Source organism: Mytilus trossulus, chromosome 1 (genome assembly GCF_036588685.1).
Source record: "Mytilus trossulus isolate FHL-02 chromosome 1, PNRI_Mtr1.1.1.hap1, whole genome shotgun sequence".
Classification (NCBI taxonomy): Eukaryota; Metazoa; Mollusca; class Bivalvia; order Mytilida; family Mytilidae; genus Mytilus; species Mytilus trossulus.
The window spans coordinates 61,025,961-61,046,458 of NC_086373.1; the positions used below are offsets into that span (position 1 = coordinate 61,025,961).

At 30.0% G+C, this 20,498-nt stretch overlaps 1 protein-coding gene across 6 annotated transcripts in view; it reads right to left on the reverse strand.

The window, feature by feature from the left end:
* LOC134681036 (uncharacterized) overlaps nt 1-20,498 on the reverse strand; it is a 127,077-nt gene that overhangs the window by 81,361 nt on the left and 25,218 nt on the right. For 3 of the 6 annotated variants that reach the window (XM_063540424.1, XM_063540414.1, XM_063540434.1), the window contains one exon: nt 5,902-6,017. The exons of the other annotated variants lie outside the window; for them this stretch is intronic. The gene's annotated coding sequence lies outside the window, so the exon portion shown is untranslated. The remainder of the gene's footprint in view (nt 1-5,901; nt 6,018-20,498) is intronic. 6 annotated transcript variants of the gene reach the window in all.

A 20,498-nucleotide genomic window follows, 5' to 3' on the forward strand; every position in this document is an offset into this window, starting at 1 on the left:
ATCAAGAAAAAAATCTCTCAAGTTGAACAGAGGAGTGTAATTTTCCACCTCATATTGATCAGACAAGAAGTCATCCAATATGATAAAATCGGTAGATTTTAATCATTAGTAAATGAAATTAACGTGTGAACTGCAATTTGCCCGATTTTTGTGAAAATCATAAAAATTTCTCAGATTGCAAATGACAACAGAGTTACTTAGGACAACAAAGCCTTTTCAAATCTGTATATGTATCAGTTTTCTATGGCATGACAACAAAGATTAAGTTTCAATCACAATATAATATTATATATGGACATTGACATAGTCAGTGGTTTTATTGTTAAGATTGATGATGGCTTCCAAATGACCTGGGGAAACCGGAAAAAAATGGTTTTGCAGTCTGATAAAAACAGCCAAATTTCAATACTGGGAAATGAATTTTTACTTTTATATGGGGTTTGAGGTGGAGCAATGGGAAACATGCTAACATGCTGAAAATGGTAAAAAGAGTTGGACATAATTTTTTAAGGCTAAAAGCACTCTTTTATTAATGGAATGAAAAAAGAAAATTAAATTGAATCCATCAAAATATTTAAAACAGTAATGACTATTGTTTACAGAACTTTCTCCTTAATAACTAAACTGAAAGTCCAAAACACAACGATTCTTACTTTTCATGCCTTCAATCCATTTTTATAGCTAAAAACTAAACATTTCATTTAAATTTATACTTTTACAACTTTCTATGGATACTTAGTTATCAGATATTAAAGTAAAGAGTCAATGGCCTAGTTAAGTCAATACTCAACTTAATTATAGTATTTTATGTAAACTGACAACCAAGTACATGTTAGTTATTCCTATTTTAATCTTAGCACTTTGCCACAGGCTGAACAACAAAGTTTGATGCATGTTATAGTGTAAAAAGTACATGTTTAACCAATATACCTACATGTACCAAGACGAAAAAAATCAAAAGATCAAAAGGAAAAATTGATGGGCCTCTATGTTGATTTCATGTCTATAGGGCCATTAAGTTCTGATATCATCTCAGTTAAATGACTATTAAACATGGACCAGATATCCAGGACTATACTGAGAGATAAAAGGGGCATAAAACACTAGTTCTTGTAAAGTATCTGATCATAAATCAGTAGATTAATACCCTTCAGACTAATGTTGACTAATTTTTACATCATTTTCTATCAAAACTAAAATCCCTCAATAATTCCAAAAATCTGGAATATCTTAAAATTAAGGTCAAGATCATTCTTTACTGCCTGTCAACACAGCATAGTATGAACGAAAATTCAACATTTACCAAATTTGGTAGGAGTCACTCTAGAACTTGGTGTTGCATGTAATATGACATTAAAATTAAACCCCCCACTCTGCATTACACATGGAGGAAAAATTCCATGTTCAGGGTTGTGAAAAAATGGTTTCATCAACAGGAAGTGATTCGTGCTCTTCAGATCTGAACTCAGTACAACTCAAAATAATAAACTGTAACCGATGAACAGATCATCACAGTCCCCAAATACAATCTATTCTGTGAATGACATGTGGTGTAATTTTAACACACATAAATCTATGTTACATTTAAAACATGATTAATAACTTACTAATAATTGATTGGAAGCATTCAAATGCATATTAATTTCTGATTTTTATAAATAAAAGTACCCAATATACATAATACTATTTGTAATCTTTTACATTAGCTAGCATATGTAATGAATATACATGTATATTGTACATGTTGTATATGAAAACATGTAAATCTTATCAAACAGGTTTAAAGGGAAACAACTCTAATACATTAATGTAGTTCAGAAATATTGGAAAAGTTTTGTCATTACAAAGGGATAGTTTTAGCCAAAATAAAAAATAGCAATTGTTTTAAAGGTGATATTTATGTGCAGCATATCATGAAATCACAAAAAATATTAGAACATTTTTGTACATTGTACAACAATCACAATAATAAATACATGCAAATAAAATTGTGACAATTATCCACCTAAGTATGAATGATGGGACATTTCATTTTCTAAATAACTTGACAACTCTACAACTCCACTTTACAAAATATGAAATACTTATGTGTAATGCATTCTGTAATATTGATTTGTTTTAAAGGGCAATGAACTCTTAAACTGAGACCAACTGCAATCTGTCCAGCGCACCTGCTTATTACAGGTATACTTTGATAATTTTTTACAACAAATAATGTATACATTTCAACTTGAGATGCACATGATTAATTAATTCAAAGCAGACCTAAAGAACATGATTTGAGGTCAAGGCAATACAACATATTATATGCATAAATGTAGTAAAGGAGTACAAGGTCCTATCTTAAAAAAAAGTACTAGACCATTAAAAAATTAAATGAGGTCAAGGTCACAAAACAATATCTTTTTGACAAGATCTGGTTTATAAAGTACACCTACATTCAAAACTTTGTTATCCTGAATAAAAGTGATTGGTTATATCAAGAGAACAATATATTGGAAAAGTTCAAAAGGGGTTTGACTGGACCTCAATAAAATAAGTTTGCCATATATAAGTGAGACATCAACCACCCTCACATACTTCATAACAGACATAAGGAGGCTAAAGTAAAGTCCTTGACAAAAGAATAGTCTCAACCACCTTTTCCCTTTCCCACCCAAAGTCAAGACAAGAAAAGTCTCAATACTATATGGCAAACCATCTTTTCCCTTTCCCACCCAAAGTCAAGACAAGAAAAATCTCAATACTATATGTCAAACCATCTTTTCCCTTCCCCACCCAAAGTCAAGACAAGAAGTGAAAATTTTAAACACTTTAACTATAAAAGTATTCTTTTAATTCTATGCAAAGAATAACAGTTGTAACCCAGATCTTAGATGACTTTTCTGTGAGGAATACAACTAGAGACAACCACTATCTAGGGATAGTACATTTACAAGTGATAGAGTTAAAGTCATAAGAAACCTCAAATCAAAAAAAAATAATGCATATGTTTTTTATAACTCAATGGATAGTTTTCATTGTAAAACTTATGTACATATACTTTTTTCTGGAGAAAATTCTTTAATTTATTCATATTTAGAAGAAGTTTACTTTATTTGAATTGCTTCCTTCCAGCAAGCAATTCCCCCGATATAGTTTCCGTATGCAAGGTGACCTCAGTGTGACCCATCTCGTAAAAATCCAGGGACCACAATACGCATGGATGTCCTTAAAATAAACTATTATCTAAATTTACATGTTAAACACGTGCTCAATTTACATGCTTTTTTGTTTATTTTTCGTCAATTGTCGACAAACAGGTGACAATCGTTAAACTTCGGCTTCAAAACACGAACTTTAATTACCTGCCATATTTTCACAACAACACTGACCGATTGAAAAAAAAAATTGACGATTATACGAAATTTACACGAAAAAAATGATAAATTCGAGCACAGAAGACTAAGTTTATGATGTTTGTATGCATTGGTTTAAGAATTGGAAGAATATTATTTTTCACCGGTCACTCGTTTCTTATGACTTTAAACTAGAGCTTAACTTAATTACCTTAGAAGGAGAAATATTTTAAGAAGATAAACATAGACCACAACTATGAAATTGCAATTTTTTTAGCAAATGTACTCAAGACTTTCCATAATCATAAATGTTTAAAGATTTTTTTTTAATAATCATAAATGTTGACCTTGAACATTAACTATTTGCATAATCCAATTTATATAGTTTAACAAAATTCTTTAAAAAACAGAGTTACAATACTTCATTCTGAGTTTTAAAGCATTTCTAAAACGCACTACAATAATTAACGATAATCAGGGGAGTAAATCTGTCACATTATTTACGGGAAGAAAGCGGTGAATTAAATATATTTAATATTGAGAACTTTTTCCATGTTAAGTATCACAATAGCAGTCTTCATAGTTCTCAAAAGAATACAAATGGTTTGATTAAATAATTGTCACAGAAAATAAGAATGCCTTAGGGAATCATCCACACTGACAGGGTTTATTAAAACTGTTGAGATAGGCTCTGATGAACAGACAGAAAATGGGATTACTATTGATTTTAAGCTTAAGTTGGAGGTTTTATTTTGACTTGGCAGATGGCTTCTTAATGTTCATTTTGGAGAACTGCCACTTTTTTCCAGTTACTTGGGTTCATTTATGAGATTTGACCATCCAGTGGTAAAATAAGAATTTACAATGTAAAACATTCTTAGCAATATGTAAGACACTTATCCTGTTAAATTTCCTTGTTCTCATTATGGAACTTGTATAATAATTTTGTAACATACTTTTCCAACAAGCATTTTTTTTTTTGATAAATAGAAAAGAGATTCATGTTCCATAAATGTAATCTCATTAAAAGGAAACATACTGTTAAAAACATATGAAGCAAAACATATTCTACACTATACTTGGAATAAACCCGACACTTAAGAAGGATAACTGTTATTGTTAATCTTCATTCTGAATGGGAATTTCTGAGTAACCAAAACAGTATGATCAAGACATTGTTCTTTGGTGTTCACCAATATGTATTTCTTTTATATATTTTTGCTTTCTTATTATAGAAGAGCAGTATTTTATATAATTACTGTCAAAATTAATTTACTTGATAATTATGTTAATGCTCAAAGAGAAATAACTCTTACACTAACCCAATTCATCTTGATAATATTTTTTCAAACTTAACATTCTGTCAGATTCCCCCTGTTGAAGACTGTCTAGATTTCTGAAAATAAAAAAAGCTTTGACCTTCAAATAACTACCCTTAGTTCAAAGTTGATGTATTGCCAGGCAAAATTCTTCCCCTTAACAAATATATATACCCTATTTTCCAATAACTGCCTAAATTACCTGCCCTTTTTTTCAAAACATATCATTTTTTTTCTCTTAACTTGAATATGTATGAACAATTTGCCACTTGACATTAAACAAACAACTATCTATTTATTTCTAATATTTTCCATGTTAACAGCTTGGAATATTTAATCTACCATAAACTGCTGTCTATCAAGTTGATATCAGTAAATGAATTCATGCTTTTGACATTGATCTACCTTGATCTAGAAAAGCAATATCTGACTGACCAGTCAAACTATACTCTGATCATGGTGAGCTCATCAATAACAGACACCATATTTATTGTGTGTCCTGTTTGAATTCATTAACTATATAGTAGTAGGGCCAATGACTTAACACAGTACATTGACATTTTGCCCGACCTACTTTCTACAATTGTGTGAAATCATTATCAATTTCCTAAATATAGGTTTATATCATTTAAACTAAATAGTCAATACTTTCTGCTTCCACAGAACTGATGTTCAATAAAATCAAATTAAAAATTAAAAAGAGGAAGTAGGTTTCTATATAATATATTGATAGAGATTGTAGTTGGAGGTCATTTAATAAGTACTTTTTTTAACCAATATAATAACACTAAAAGTACTATCTCAATTACGCAGTATCAAAATCAATCTGACTTTTCTTTTCAATAATAGCTTACAGTTAAATACACTGCAGGAAGACATAGTTATACCTATTTATAGCATAATTATGGTAGATAATATATATGTACACGGACATGCTTCCATTGACCTTTTTTACATGACCCACTAATCCATATCCTGACATGAAATGAGTACTAATAACCTTGCTGTACTTTTTATGACATACATCCAAGAAAACTTGTGATCAGGAGTAAATGGGTTATTTTGTGATGCTAAATCTGTTTACTATACCAATATCTGCATTGATTATTTATTTTATTTTCTATCTCTGGATTTTTATTGGTATATCATGCATAATTATATATAATATGATGTATATATCAATGTACGCATGAAAATTATAAACTTTTTTGCACTAACGTAAACATATTATGTAAGACTCAAACCTAATAGGATAGAACTGTACTTTTGATTCTGTACTTTATTCCTGATAAACTTGGTATACCTAATGACCATTTTATTGAATACCGTTTCGGTCTACCATGCCTTATATTCTTTAATTCTGAAAATAAAGAGGGAAAGAGCCAATTAGCTTTTACAGATTTTTTTTGTATATACACAGATACATAGATATGCAATGAACACATATGGTTTATTAACAACCTAAGAGAAAAATAAACATGGCATGCATGTTAAATAAATCAGTAAAATGTTAATTTGGTGTAAAGATAAAAGGGGGCATACAGGAGGGGTACAATCTGAAACAGCTTGAACAACATTTCCATTGCCACAAAACTTTTTATCCTTTGAAATTACAAAACAGCATTTAGGTTGGTTGGCCATAGATAACAAAGTCTTTCAAATGATTTTAAATTGTTATAGAAAAGTTTGTTAGCCTCATTCATTCACTACAACTTATCATAACTACATGCAAGAATTTTTATAAAATTTGTCTTCAATTAATTTTTTGCTCTCCTTTTATTCCTGTATAATTCAATCACTGTAACCTAAATTTTAAAGAGAGGCTAGCTGAAATTAAATTAAGTTAGTCCCAGATTTTTGTTGCTGCTATTAACCCTCCCAATAAAACAAGCATAGAATAATTTTTGAATTTCAAGTCACAAAATCTAAAATAAAAGAGACATATTTACTTCCTCATTGTGAACCCCCATGTTTCATGTTGAAACTGTTCATTGATCATTTGATTCAATTATATTTATCAATGATTTATTTACACTGTACAAGATAAAGTCTCAGGAAAATATTCTCACATTTCAGTTAGTCAGCAGAAACATTCTACAGAAGACAAGATGATAACACCTAATATCTCTGACTCCACAAATATCACTGGCACTTCTGTGTAGATAGTAATGGACAAACACCCACCAATATTATGCATGGTGCAATACAATAGTTATCCTTCTCAAAGTTTGAGTAAATATAATATTGTCTGATAGTTTTGCAATTATTTCAATTTAATTTATTAGCAGATGAAGGATTGGAAAAAATGGAAAATACTAATTTGCCAGTCTGTCTCAGATAACTCTGAGGAAACTCCAAGCTGAACACAATTATAATATGGTAGTTACCTTATTTTTTAATTATTTAAGATTGGTTGTTTGATTTTTGGGACTTATAGTCTTCATATAATAAACATATACTTCAGGGATAGTATGGAGGCTGAAAGCAGGATAAATTTAGTTTAATTCCCCATGAAGATGTCCATGAACAAGACAAATTTCTCTTAACCAATTGTGAAGTTATTCTGGCACTAAACTCAGGGCATCACACTGAATCTTGATATAATGTTAAATTGATAAGGACTTGTTTCAATATTTTTGGTCATGCTGGTGTATTGGTATATATATGTTACATTCTGTTCATATTGGCTGCTGTCAGATTTTCTCTATTTAATTTGATAAAGGTAACAAGATAACAGATAAACTAACAATACAGTATACATGCTTTTCACCCAAATGTTTTATTTTACAACTTGGTGGTCATGTTTAAGTTAGCAACTCCAATTATAAGACATTTTGTTTAACTAAACATGAGCCAAGGCTTCGTGCTGAAGACTGTACTTTGACCTATAATCGTTTACTTTAACAAATTGGGGTTTGATGAGTTGGCACTCATACCACATCTTCTTATACCTAACATAATGATTATGGTCAAGTTTAGTTTCAATCAGCCATATAGAGAATAATATTCTTGTAACAGCCAATGGACGAAGACAATGAACAAAAGTTTATAAGAGAAAAGTTCAAATTGCCTGGAACAAACCAGGTGAGCAAAAAAGGCGGATTCCTCAATAAGAAGTGAACAAAAAATTAATACTCAATTTCAAAACAATATTTTAGTCAAGCATGGAATTAATGTCATTGAATCTCAAATGATGCTGAACAGCATAACCCAAGAGGGCTTCTTTCTAGTAGCAGGGCATGAAAGTTTTTAAAATGAAAGCAAAGAGTCCAAACTTCAAAGAAATATGATTCTTTCAAAGGTGAATTCCCAATCAGTTGTTGTTAGCAAGGTGTATCCCTCTTTGAACACTGAACTCTCAATGATTAGTTTGATTGATCTCATGATAAACAAACACCAGTCAGGGTACCAGTTTCTCAGCCTGAGCTGTCTGATCTTAATCCATATCCCAATGATTAATTATCAGATGTTAATTTGCTGTTACATTAAACACTTTGATGATCAGTTAGACAGGAATGTCTTTGACCAATGGAAATACTTTTAATATGCATGAAACTGATTTTGATTATGAGAATGTTAAGAGTAGGGGAGAGATGTGGTCACCAGAGACCTAGGGTGATCAATTTCACATCAAAGTGCAGAAATTAATATCTCTTTGATGATAGACTGACCATTATAAGATCCTCTGATAATTTATTCATACAAACATCTCAATAATAATTAATACTTATAAATAAACATGTTTTATCACTTTCAAGGTTCAAAGAAACAGCCATTAATTAGTATATTAATATGTATATGAGCATAACTTTTACCAATAAATATTTATTTTCCCCGACTTGATATCAAAAGAAATTGATTCATTCCATTACATGTAGCTGATTCAACTGGAATTTTTATAAGTGGTTATATGCCTGCACTGTTTAATTGACATTATACTCCTAATTATTTGCTAATGATCATGGGAAATTCTCAGCATTGTAAAACTTCTGCAATACTGCCTGTGAAGTGCACATTAGGCCAAAAGATTAAAAACTCAGTACCAACATCAAAAGTTGTAATAACATTTTACACACAAATGGGAATCCTGAATTTCAATCTCTGAAACTGACTGTGAAAAAAGACAAGTTGATTTTTGATCTGTATTATTTTTCAGTAATTTTGCACTTTGTTGTTGGGTTTAAACAGCTTAATTAAAAAGCATCATATGGTGTTAAAAACAGCTTAGCCTAGCAAGGAGGAACTCTGCAACACGCAGCACACCTGCCAGGAAGAATATGTGCCAGCATGGTCTATATGTATCACAGCATGTATCTGTTGGAAGCAATATGTACAAGAGTTTTTTGGCACCATTTAATATTTATAAAGGGTCAATAATCTTCAAGTATTACAAGTATTACAAATCTGAAATGAATACTATCAGATACATAAACATTTTGTCTTGTAAACTCACAATATCTTTACCAAAATATTTTGATTGTGAATTATACATCCATGGGTGGTCTATAAGGTGCTTATGATACCATTTTCCATCTTCAAAAAGCGATTTAGCCAATATAATTCACACAAAATTTCCATTTTATCAAGATTTTTCTATTATCAGCAGAAACTGGGTACCATATAATTCAGACCATTAAAGCACAATTTAATATAAGAATGGGTTATTTAAATTTTCCAATAAATCAAATTTCACAGAAGAGTTACAATCAGATAGTCTTAATTGAAATCAAAACTGCAAATCAAATAACTTAAATGTTTAGATCACCATCTTTACTTTCAACTTTATTAAATTTAAAAATTCATTCTCATATAATACGCTGTCATAAATTATTTGCGGAATCAATAATTTCTTTTCTGTGATGTTAAGTAAGTAAATTAATACCTACATATGCAACCTTGCTTTTGATAAAATTGACATATCTTTATCCAAGTACAATTTTGACACTGCACTAATAACAGTTCCATTTTTCATTCAAAAACTCTTGCAATTTTTCTTTCATGCATGATATTAAAATGACATTATAAATAATTACATCTATTTGAATAATTTTAATCTCATGCATCTATTTGAATATTATTTGTTCAGTTGTTGATAAAAGTATATATAAGAATAAGAGGTATGATACAATCAATTTCTCAAGGTACAAAGGCCCAAATTATTATTTGGGAAGAGAGTTTAATACAAAGTGTTCAATGATATAACTTTAGATAAATATAGTTAGGACTGATCTTATATCAAAGTGTCCAGGCTAAACCTAGACCCACATTTCTTTTACTATTGACAAATTCTCACTTATATAACTAGAGGCTCTAAAGAGCCTGTGTCGCTCACCTTGGTCTTTGTGAATATTAAACAAAGGAAGAGGATGGATTCATGACAAAATCGTGTTTTGGTGATGGTGGTGTGTTTGTCAACTTACTTTACTGAACATTCTTGCTGCTTAAAAATTATCTCTATCTATAATGAATTTGAAATTTCAGTGGAAAATATAAGTAAAAATTTACAACTTTTATGTAAATTGTTAAATATTTACTATATTTTAGGACAATAACTCCTTAGGGGGTCAATTGGGCATTTCAGTCATGTTGACTTATTTGTAAATCTTACTTTGCTTGTAATGTCGGGTTGTCAGATTCATCCGAAAATTTCAGAGCAGATAAATCTTGACCTGATTAACAATTTTACCCCATGTCAGATTTGCTCTAAATGCTTTGGTTTTTATGTTTTTAGCCAAAAACTGCATTTTACACCTATGTTCTATTTTTAGCTATGGCGGCCATCTTGGTTGGATGGTCGGGTTACCAGACATATTTTTCAAACTACATACCCCAAAGATGATTGTGTGCAAGTTTGGTTTGATTTAGCCCAGTAGTTTCAAAGGAGAAGATTTTTGTAAAAGTAAACGACGCCGGACGCCAAGTGATGGGGAAAATCCATCCCTTTGGGCCAGGTAAGCTGATAATAAAACAAATATTATTTAAACCAAAACAAGTCCTCCTTCATATACCCAGACATGCCCTGCATTTTACTTGTTGTCACTTTTTCAACTAACACAAGTCTTTCTGCTTAATAAACCTTCCCAGACCCTTGATCAAACATATACTATGGCACCTTTCTTTCTAGCACATTTTTTAAGTCCTCCTTCATAAACCCAGATCCCCCCCCATCCCATATTGCTTGATATCATCACTAATTTATTAACAGAAGTCTGCCAACATATACCCTAGCCCACCCCATCTGACTTGAAATAATGACACCTTTTATACTATTACTACTTTTATAAAGTTTTACACACTTTAGCTCTTTCATATACCCTGTCCTCCCTGCATCTGAACAGTTGTCTCATTAAAGATCTGTGGTAAATTGCTACACAATACCCTAGAAGAAAGCACACTGTTATTTTTTTTATTGCTAGGTTAAGATATGAAGTAGATCTGTAGGCACATAGACAAAAGATTGCTCAATTATGTGATAATATTTGATTCTGACAAATATGGCCTTTTGATTTTCAAAGATGGACTGGTATGATGTCCCCGGTAAACAGGAAGTTGTAAGCACTAGATCTGAAAGAGAATTAATGGAAATAAAATTCTTGCATGAAGGTTTATACTACCAAATTTGGAAATCTCTTATTGATTGTTCAAGAAGAAAAAAAGCCAGGAAGAGTTCAAACCGTGGCCATTGTGTATTAGAATATACAGCACCTAAGTAAAAATGCAATGTAAAATTGGAGAGACAGAAAGGGGTAATTCAGGCAACTCCTTCAAAACAAGGGTATTAATATAATTACCACTTTGCTGCTGTGGATGATGGACACTAAATCACTGCTCAATCCATTATCAAGCTGATGTCTTTCTGCATCATAAAGGGCACCTATAACTCCAACTTGAGTAACACATGATGTAAACAACTGTATCTTAAGGTTATCTTATAATCTTATTCTTATTTATGTCTATCTTTAGCCTTGAACCAGTACTGCATTACTGTATTGTACTACATAGATATAGGAAGATGTGGTGTGAGTGCCAATGAGACAACTCTCCATCCAAATAACAATTTAAAAATTAAACCATTATAGGTTAAAGTACGGCCTTCAACATGTACCCTTTACTTACGAAAACCTTAGCCTTGTACTGCACTGAACCAGTACTGCATTGTACTACATGTACCTGTACTTAGGAAGGGTGGTAACTTGTACCAAAATATACTTTTATTGTCATATTCTTGAATTCATGACATGAAATATTGAAAAGTACTTAAAAAATAACATATAAACAAAATACTGTTGAAAATTTCAAAGCAGGTATTAAATATTCATACATTAGCACTTTTTAAAGCAGAGTATAATTTCAAATACGGAAATATGAAACAACATTCGTCATTATTATTAAGAAGTAGGCATTAATTTAAAGACCACACCATAGAAAAGTATACATATGACATGCAGGCAGACCAGACAATAATAATCTTTTCTGCATCGAATCTTCTTGTTTTGGCGAGTTCAGACATTGAATGGACATATTGCAAATATGTACATTTAGATGCATCGGGACACTACGTGACAGGTTAAAGCAGAATAGATGTACTATTTAATACCTGTATATGTTGGGATAGTATGACATATTGTTTAGACTATAAATGTTGATTTTATTTTTTTCATATTAAATGTCTCATGATCCTTAACACATTCCTCTAATTACAATATCATTTGTAAATATTTATTTCCTTATCAACGAGAATCTTTATATGATATGAAAGCTGAATGAAATAGATATAATCATATTTGCATATATCTTTATTAATTTGTCGTCATGATATGGTAATAAAGATACTAATGTCTATATCCTTGACATCAGAACCACACTTTTTGTACAGGTCATGTCAAAGTGACAAAATTAGCCTTGTAACAAATTCATTTCAAAGCATTAAAAACTTTAAATTTATTTCTTTTTCATGTTATATTTTATTTTTGGTACAAAATTTATGCAAAACATATAAATAACAATAAGTAATGGACTACAAATGACAATATTTTTGACTGAAAAAAATAATAACATAAGAACTGTGTATCCACGTACTGGATATTCTTATGTAATTTGTTAGTAAGTTTCATGTACTGTAGATGCCTTTATTTTTGTAACAAATCAGATAACATTGGTGCAGAGATATCATCAGAGAATGTGATATTTCTATTGTATCAACTCCCATTTGCGACTTATCCAACAAACAGAACTTAATCTGTCAACTGACCCTATAGTTTATTACCCATAAGAGACCAATATTTTTTTTACTATTTTTTTCCACTTGTAAATCAAATGTAATGATGTAAAATCAATGCTAATATCATAAATGTCTTTAACAGTTCATGTTATCTCCAGAGTATTTGAACCTGGATTCTAACTTTACCTGTAAGTTGCCAGCTTAATGTAAGCCATGTGGCAGGAGTCAGGACCATACCACTACCAGTATTCAAACCACTTTCTACTTGACTGTCATAACAACAAAAATTTACTTATTATATCTCTTCAATGAAATTGATTTAGATCATCATATATTTCGTAAGCTGTAACTGATACATTGTACCATGAAAATTTCGTAACTGATACATTGTTCCATGGAAGTATCATATTGATATATTAATACTTCCATGCTGAAACTGAGAAAAATGTGTGCTAAAGGTTTCAAATCTAGAATGTTAGCCATGAAATAGACTCTATCTACCCAGTACAAGTTTTTTTTAAAGTTTGTTCTTTGGGGTTCTCCTCCCCCCCCCCCCCCCCCCCCCCCCCGACAGGCCCTGACCTTAACAGAAGTCTGGCCTTGCAGTTGTAGATATTTGGAGTACAAATATGGTACTCACCATTTTTTTAAAAGAATACTGAATTTGGTGATTCGAGCAAAAATTATGTACTATGAGCACAGAGCAAATATTAATGATGGCAACCCTTTGCATTTGCTCTTAATACACTTTACAAAATGCAAAGCTTCTCAATAACTAATCATCAAAATTATTTCTAGTAAAGGAAACACCCCAAACTTTTATAAAAGTACAGCTTTTCATTGCCATCAATCAGAACACAGGAAATGTCAAATATAAAACAGCTGGTTCCAATATTTACCTTAACAGTAAGTGTCTTTGACTTTTAAAGATAATCATAACCATACCTCATCGCTAAATGACATCTTTAGAGGCAACTATCAAAAAGGCTTCAACATTACCAAATTTTTCTTCAAAGTCAAATTGATAAGTCATGTTTTATTATAATCACTCATTTTTTTTTTATATCTAATTTTAATAAAAATGATCAAACATAATTGGAACAATACACCAGGCAATTTCAAGGTTGATGTAATTTAGACAAGCTTAAAAATTACAGAGATGAAAGTATTTCAATTAATAATAATCTTGAGAAAATCCAGATTACCTGTGGAAGATTATCTTGATAAGAGTTTTCCATTCAAAGGGAGATAACCCCTGATAAAACTTTGGGTATCAAATGGAAGGTGTGTGTTGCTATAATTCAGCAGATAAATATTGCACTTTGCTGATATCATCTGTTAGCATAAGGTCTAATAGAGGGTGGTAATAATTGCAATGTTAATGTGGTCGTAATTAATCCATGGCAATTTTATCATGGGTAATCTAACAACCAATGATCTAGCTAAAAAAATGATGTAACTTTACATAACTTCCAATATATAAAATTATCTAGTATTTTGAAATTGTTCTAGACATTGATAAAGATAGATAAGATATATCGAAAATCAAATTGTGTTACTATTCTCATTTTTGTAAGACATTCAAGTAATAGACTAAAATGTTGGCATCAGTTTTTTCTCTTTTCATTTCAAAATATTTTTAAATTTGTATTCAGAACTCATTTGGGATCAGAAATCAATCTATATTCTTTGTTTTGTGTTACAATTTTAGAAAAAAATATAAGCATTATATAAGGTGACAAAAAAGAAATAAATATTGCTACTTTGGTAGGTGAAATTATCTGAAACCTGAACTTAATCTGTCAACTGACCCTATAGTTTATTACCCTTAAGAGGCCAATATTTTTTTTTACTATTTTTTTTTCCACTTGTAAATCAAATGTAATGATGTAAAATCAATGCTAATATCATTAATGTCTTTAGCAGTTCATGTTATCTCCAGAGTATTTGAACCTGGATTCTAACTTTACCTGTAAGTTGCCAGCTTAATGTAAGCCATGTGGCAGGAGTCAGGACCATACCACTACCAGTATTTAAACCACTTTCTACTTGACTGTCATAAAATCAGAAAATCAAATTGTGTTACTATTCTCATTTTTGTAAGACATTCAAGTAATAGACTAAAATGTTGGCATCAGTTTTTTCTCTTTTCATTTCAAAATATTTTTAAATTTGTATTCAGAACTCATTTGGGATCAGAAATCAATCTATATTCTTTGTTTTGTGTTACCATTTTAGAAAAAAATATAAGCATTATATAAGGTGACAAAAAAGAATTAAATATTGCTACTTTGGTAGGTGAAATTATCTGAAACCTGATAATTTTCCATGTCTCACCTGATTAAAAATATATGAGTGATGTAATAACATCCTAGATCACCCTACCCAATACAATAATATACCTGTGCCTTCAACCACAAGATCAGCACATTTAAATGCATTAATAGCTAAAGCTTTATATGAATATAATAATTCAAATAAATAATTAATGTAAATAGCTAATAATTATTTTCATATTGGTATAAAAGAAAAATTAAAACCTTTGCAATAGTAATTTTATACAAGCTTAACTAAACAATTTCTCTTCTCATTAAAATTTCATGAGTACATATTACATCTCTAAATATCAAAACACCTTCATCCAGACCACAGCATTTGCAATTTTTAATTCATTATGGATCTACCCTGTGTCAATATCACTCTGGTCAGCTCTATATTAAATTACATATCTAGGGGACTCAGTGTCATATGAAATATGCTTGAACCAGCCTTAATAATTTGAACTCAACTTATTACAGTCTTGATAATATTTGACCCAAAGTTGATTAGTCTGACCCAACTCTTCCACTGTTGTTTCTATTATGAAAAGAATCAAAAATAATCCAGTAAATAGATTATCATCAGATTTGAATCTTACCTAGTAAAACCTTGGCTGCTTTACACAATATAAAGTCTTCTCTTGTCAATATATATTCTTGCAGCTTATATTTAATAATATCAATATGCAGAAAACATAATTATCATTACTAAATGTTACCCAACCAATTTAACTGATACCTAAAATCTCATAACGCATAAATCAATTTTTAAGTAATTAATACATTTCATATTTTCAGAGGAGAGTGTCCATAAGCAATTTAATGGTTAGTATATTTACAGAATCATTAGAATTTTATCCTCAAAAGGTTTCAAGTGTAATGCCAATGATCAGCCAATCTGAATAATTCATAACAAAATGAAAACATCAAACATTTGAACAGCACACTCCATAAAATCATACAAAACCTAATTCCTTTTCTACAATATTAACCTTTTTCATATTCAAATGTAGATTTTACGAAATTGACATTTGATAAGACATTATAACAGTCTGTTTCTGTTATTCAGTTTCTTTAGGGGGTTGATTATCTATCGGTTTTCATTTAAATTTATGGGGAAATCAATAATTTTAGTAATTTCCGTTTTTTTCTAACATAATAAGGGGTTAGATTTGACACATCGCCTTTACAATGCAAAACAGTTATCTGTCTTTTTCTAAGAGCCATCTGTTCACTTAATCTATCACAGGCCCAATGTTATAATTTAATTGGTAATTGGGAAACAGTTAATTACTAAAATGCATTAGGACATTAATAATTTAACTTTTCTATTCATACAAATCACTGTGCATGGCTCGGAATTTTTCAACACAATGATTTTGAAATATAAAGATAGGATATTATCAGATCTTTTAATGTATATGTCATTAATTAAACATTTTCATTTCAAGCAATTATCTTATTAATAGAACAATATGGAATTTCCTAGAAAAATGACAGAACATGAACTGGTAATATATCAATCAGTGTTTTATAAGATTTGATTACAACCTGATGACAGTCATATAGTTTGAAATTAATTTTGCTTTTCAAAATCAGTTTCATATTTGTTTAAAAGGGCATACAATACAGTTTTTATCCCATATTGACAGTTTGCGGACAATTTGCAAATAGGCAATTTTTTGCCTAATTAAATCAAATATGTAATAAAAATATACCTTCATGTGCTACTTTTTGAGTAAAATGAGGTCGAAATTTTATATATTTGCTCAAAATTCAGATGTGTGAACGTTTTTTTGCTTTCAACAGAAATAAATAACTTTTTGTTTTAAAAGAGAAGCACAAGCTGTTTTTGGTTAAATTATTTGTTGATTCTGTTTTATATAAATGTAGTTTAAATTTGTGCAATTTGTTTTTTTCAAATAACTTATATTTATCAAATGTTCAAGAATGTAGAAAAAAAAACATAATTTTTTGTTGTATATTTATCTTATTAAAAAAAATTGCACTATTTACGTTTTCATGAAAATTTGCACACATCTTCTTACATTATCAAACAAAATGATATTTTAAAAAAGAGAGGTCCATGAACTTGTTTTCAAGTTAAAGAAGTTTGAATGATGAAAATCATTTGAAAACTGAATGTTTTCCCGATACCAGTAAGTTGTAGTTTGATGTCGCGAAAATAACAATTTACTTTAGCAACATCATAACCTCCCTTGTAACTGTTTTATATACCCTTAAGACATGAGAAACTGCATTCAATTCATTCTTTTCAATTTTCAGATGATACTGGTCTATAATCATACAGTGGCAAATATCACAGGCTCTGAAAAAAAGCATTAAGAAGTAAAAAGGAGTTGCTAAATAATTTGCTAGTTTGGATTATACATTAGCTATTGATCAAAATACTTGTATAAGGATATATGCAAATGTGGCAATTTTTTTATTTTTTTCAATTTTTTTCCAGTTATTAAGGTAGTACCTAACACTACAGGGAGATAACTCTGTAAAGTTAGCTAAACATTTTAATGACGTTGTGTTGGAAAAGAAATATAAAGCTTCTCAATGATCAAAATTGGTGTTTGTCAAACTGCTATATAACCACAGTAATTTTTCTGACATAACGGTTGGTTCAAAATTTTTGAAATTTTTATAGTTTTGTTAAAGGGTCAAAGAAAATACTTTGACAAAATTTTATGAAAATTAAACGAGCCAAATTAATTTTAGTGAAATTTGGAAGAAGTGTGAGCCAACTGGGACAACTATCCATCAATTAACAAATAACATAGAAATAAGCTATTTAAGGTAATCTTACTTCCTTCAAAGCTGAGCAAAACTGACATACTGTAAATGAAGCAAGCATTTACCTCAACAGCTATTTCAAAATAATTATACTGAATAACAACATCAATATCTTACACAAAGGAGTTTCTTAATTAAACAAAATGTCTAAAAGAAATAACCACCACAATATTTTTTAACTTGGCCTTAAAGTGTGTAACATGACAAATCAACAAACTCCAGGATTAAATAGGGGTGATGCCTAACATTAAAGTCAGTCATGTAAGGACAATTATCCTCAACAATCTGCCACATGGCCTCAGATCACTTGTCAAGGCCAGCACCTGCCTTCTGCTTATATGCAAATTACTCCAATCTCATTGGTCCATTTTAAATTTCTTATTTTCAGCAACATTCAGTCTTTTGAAACTAGATATGATACTATTAGTGATCATTATTGATTGGAAAATAACAAGGATTAAAAATAACATCAATATTGATCATGTGAAGCTTTTCAATCACTTTTAAATACAATTCAAATGTAATTTATTCAAATTTGTCGTAAATTTATTTTCTCAATTTATTTTCCAATCATTTATTCTTATAAATTCATGAATTTGGAAGAAGTGTGAGCAGAATAAAATTAAACTTTAATGTCATTTTTAAAAAGTAATTTAAACCACATTAAAGTAAAGTTCATTTTAATAATTAACTTTATAGCCATTTACAGCAATATATAATTCAATATTATGAGGAACGATTCATTGAAAAATTACTGACAAAAAATGTATAAGCTGAAAGTGGTATTGAAAGTTTCTGAGTACAAATAAGGCCCAACTCAGTTGGATATCATATATGCACCAATAAATTAAAAAATAAACAATCCTTTCATTGTATTTAATATTTATTTGGTCATATGGATATCTAAAGTTACAGTCCGACCAAGTGTCCATCAATTTAGTCCCCCGTCCTCAGAAAGGTTCCAAATTATCACTGAATACCTATCTAAACCATGTCAGGTATCTAAAGTTATCCAAGACTTTTCTTGATAACAAAAACCTTTTAAACTTCAAATTTCAATTGATCAGTAGACTTTCTATATTTACATTTTCTCTCTCCTGCAATGGAGTAGGGTCACTCCCTTCAAGTCTACTAGCCTAATGACAGTAATGGTGATAGCTCATCATGATCACTCATTCAATGCTTAGGTAGTGTGACATCCAGATGCTTAGATATTTATTTTCACATATTTTGGTATTTGATAGATACTGTAAATTTAGAAATTTTTGAGATGTATTTAAAAATGCAAAAATTGTGATGGGATGGATTAAGCAAAAATATAAGCCAGGATTAAACATTTTGACAGCATTATTCTTGATTGCATTCTATCTGAGAACAGTCAATATATATGTTCCTGATTCTATGAACAACAATTTTGGTTCGTGATTTAAGAATTACAATAGATGTTAAAAAACATTTCTGAATTTGTGTTAGCTATTGTATAAACACATCTTTTTCTTTTTTTTTCATTTAAACACTATTTATTAACTTTTATATATTTTGACCTGGTGATATCCACTAATTGTGACATATTTTCACTTTGTATACAAAATAACAGTTTACTAATACTTAATTATGTTACCAACTTCTTCACAATTTCTCAGCAATTACATCAAAAAAGACACATGAAACAAATTTACCCAGAATCTTGTCTACCAAAATATTAAATAAATGATCATTTTGTAGTCAGATTCAATTTCAAAACCATATCACCAGGGAGTAGCTCTATAAACATAAAAAAAACCAATACACATCATATGTTTTAGTTTTTTACAAGTCGGTTTTAATTTCAAAGTCATTTCCTGGACTATCAGTTTAATAGATATAGCAGAAAAATAGGTGGCATCTGGCATAAAAAATAACAAACTTATAATCAAAACCATAACCAGAACACCGCTTGACAAAGTTTACAGAAATGCTGATAGTACAATCTTCTGTCATTGAGGTAACATAGGGGTAACTGTGCAGTGAATGTGCCTAGGTCTCTGCCTACATGTAGTAAGGGGTTGTAAGAGAGACAACTCTTGAAAGGTAAAAGGGAGATCACTTACAATTAATGTATACACTCTTTTAAACCAATGATTTATGGTCTCAAAGGCATTGCAAGATAGGATTATTCAAGTATTTCTTTTAAGAAGCAAACTGTATACAAGTTAGGTAGAATTTATCTTTAAAAAAATATATTTGGCATTATTCAGTTTTTACTTATTTTTGAGCAGGTAATCACTTTTTAATTTTTAATTCTTTATAAATGTGATAAATATGTTAACTTTGGCAAGAGCAAATATCAAAAGAACTAAAAATGAATTTGTTGTTGCAATAATAAGGGAAACTTGAAACAGGCAAGAATAGGTGAAAAAAAATAACAAGCACTAAATACACATCAATTCTTGACAATAAATCTGTCTGTGGTCTACTCTAAAATATAAAAGATGTGACATCCCCAGATGTGAGTTCA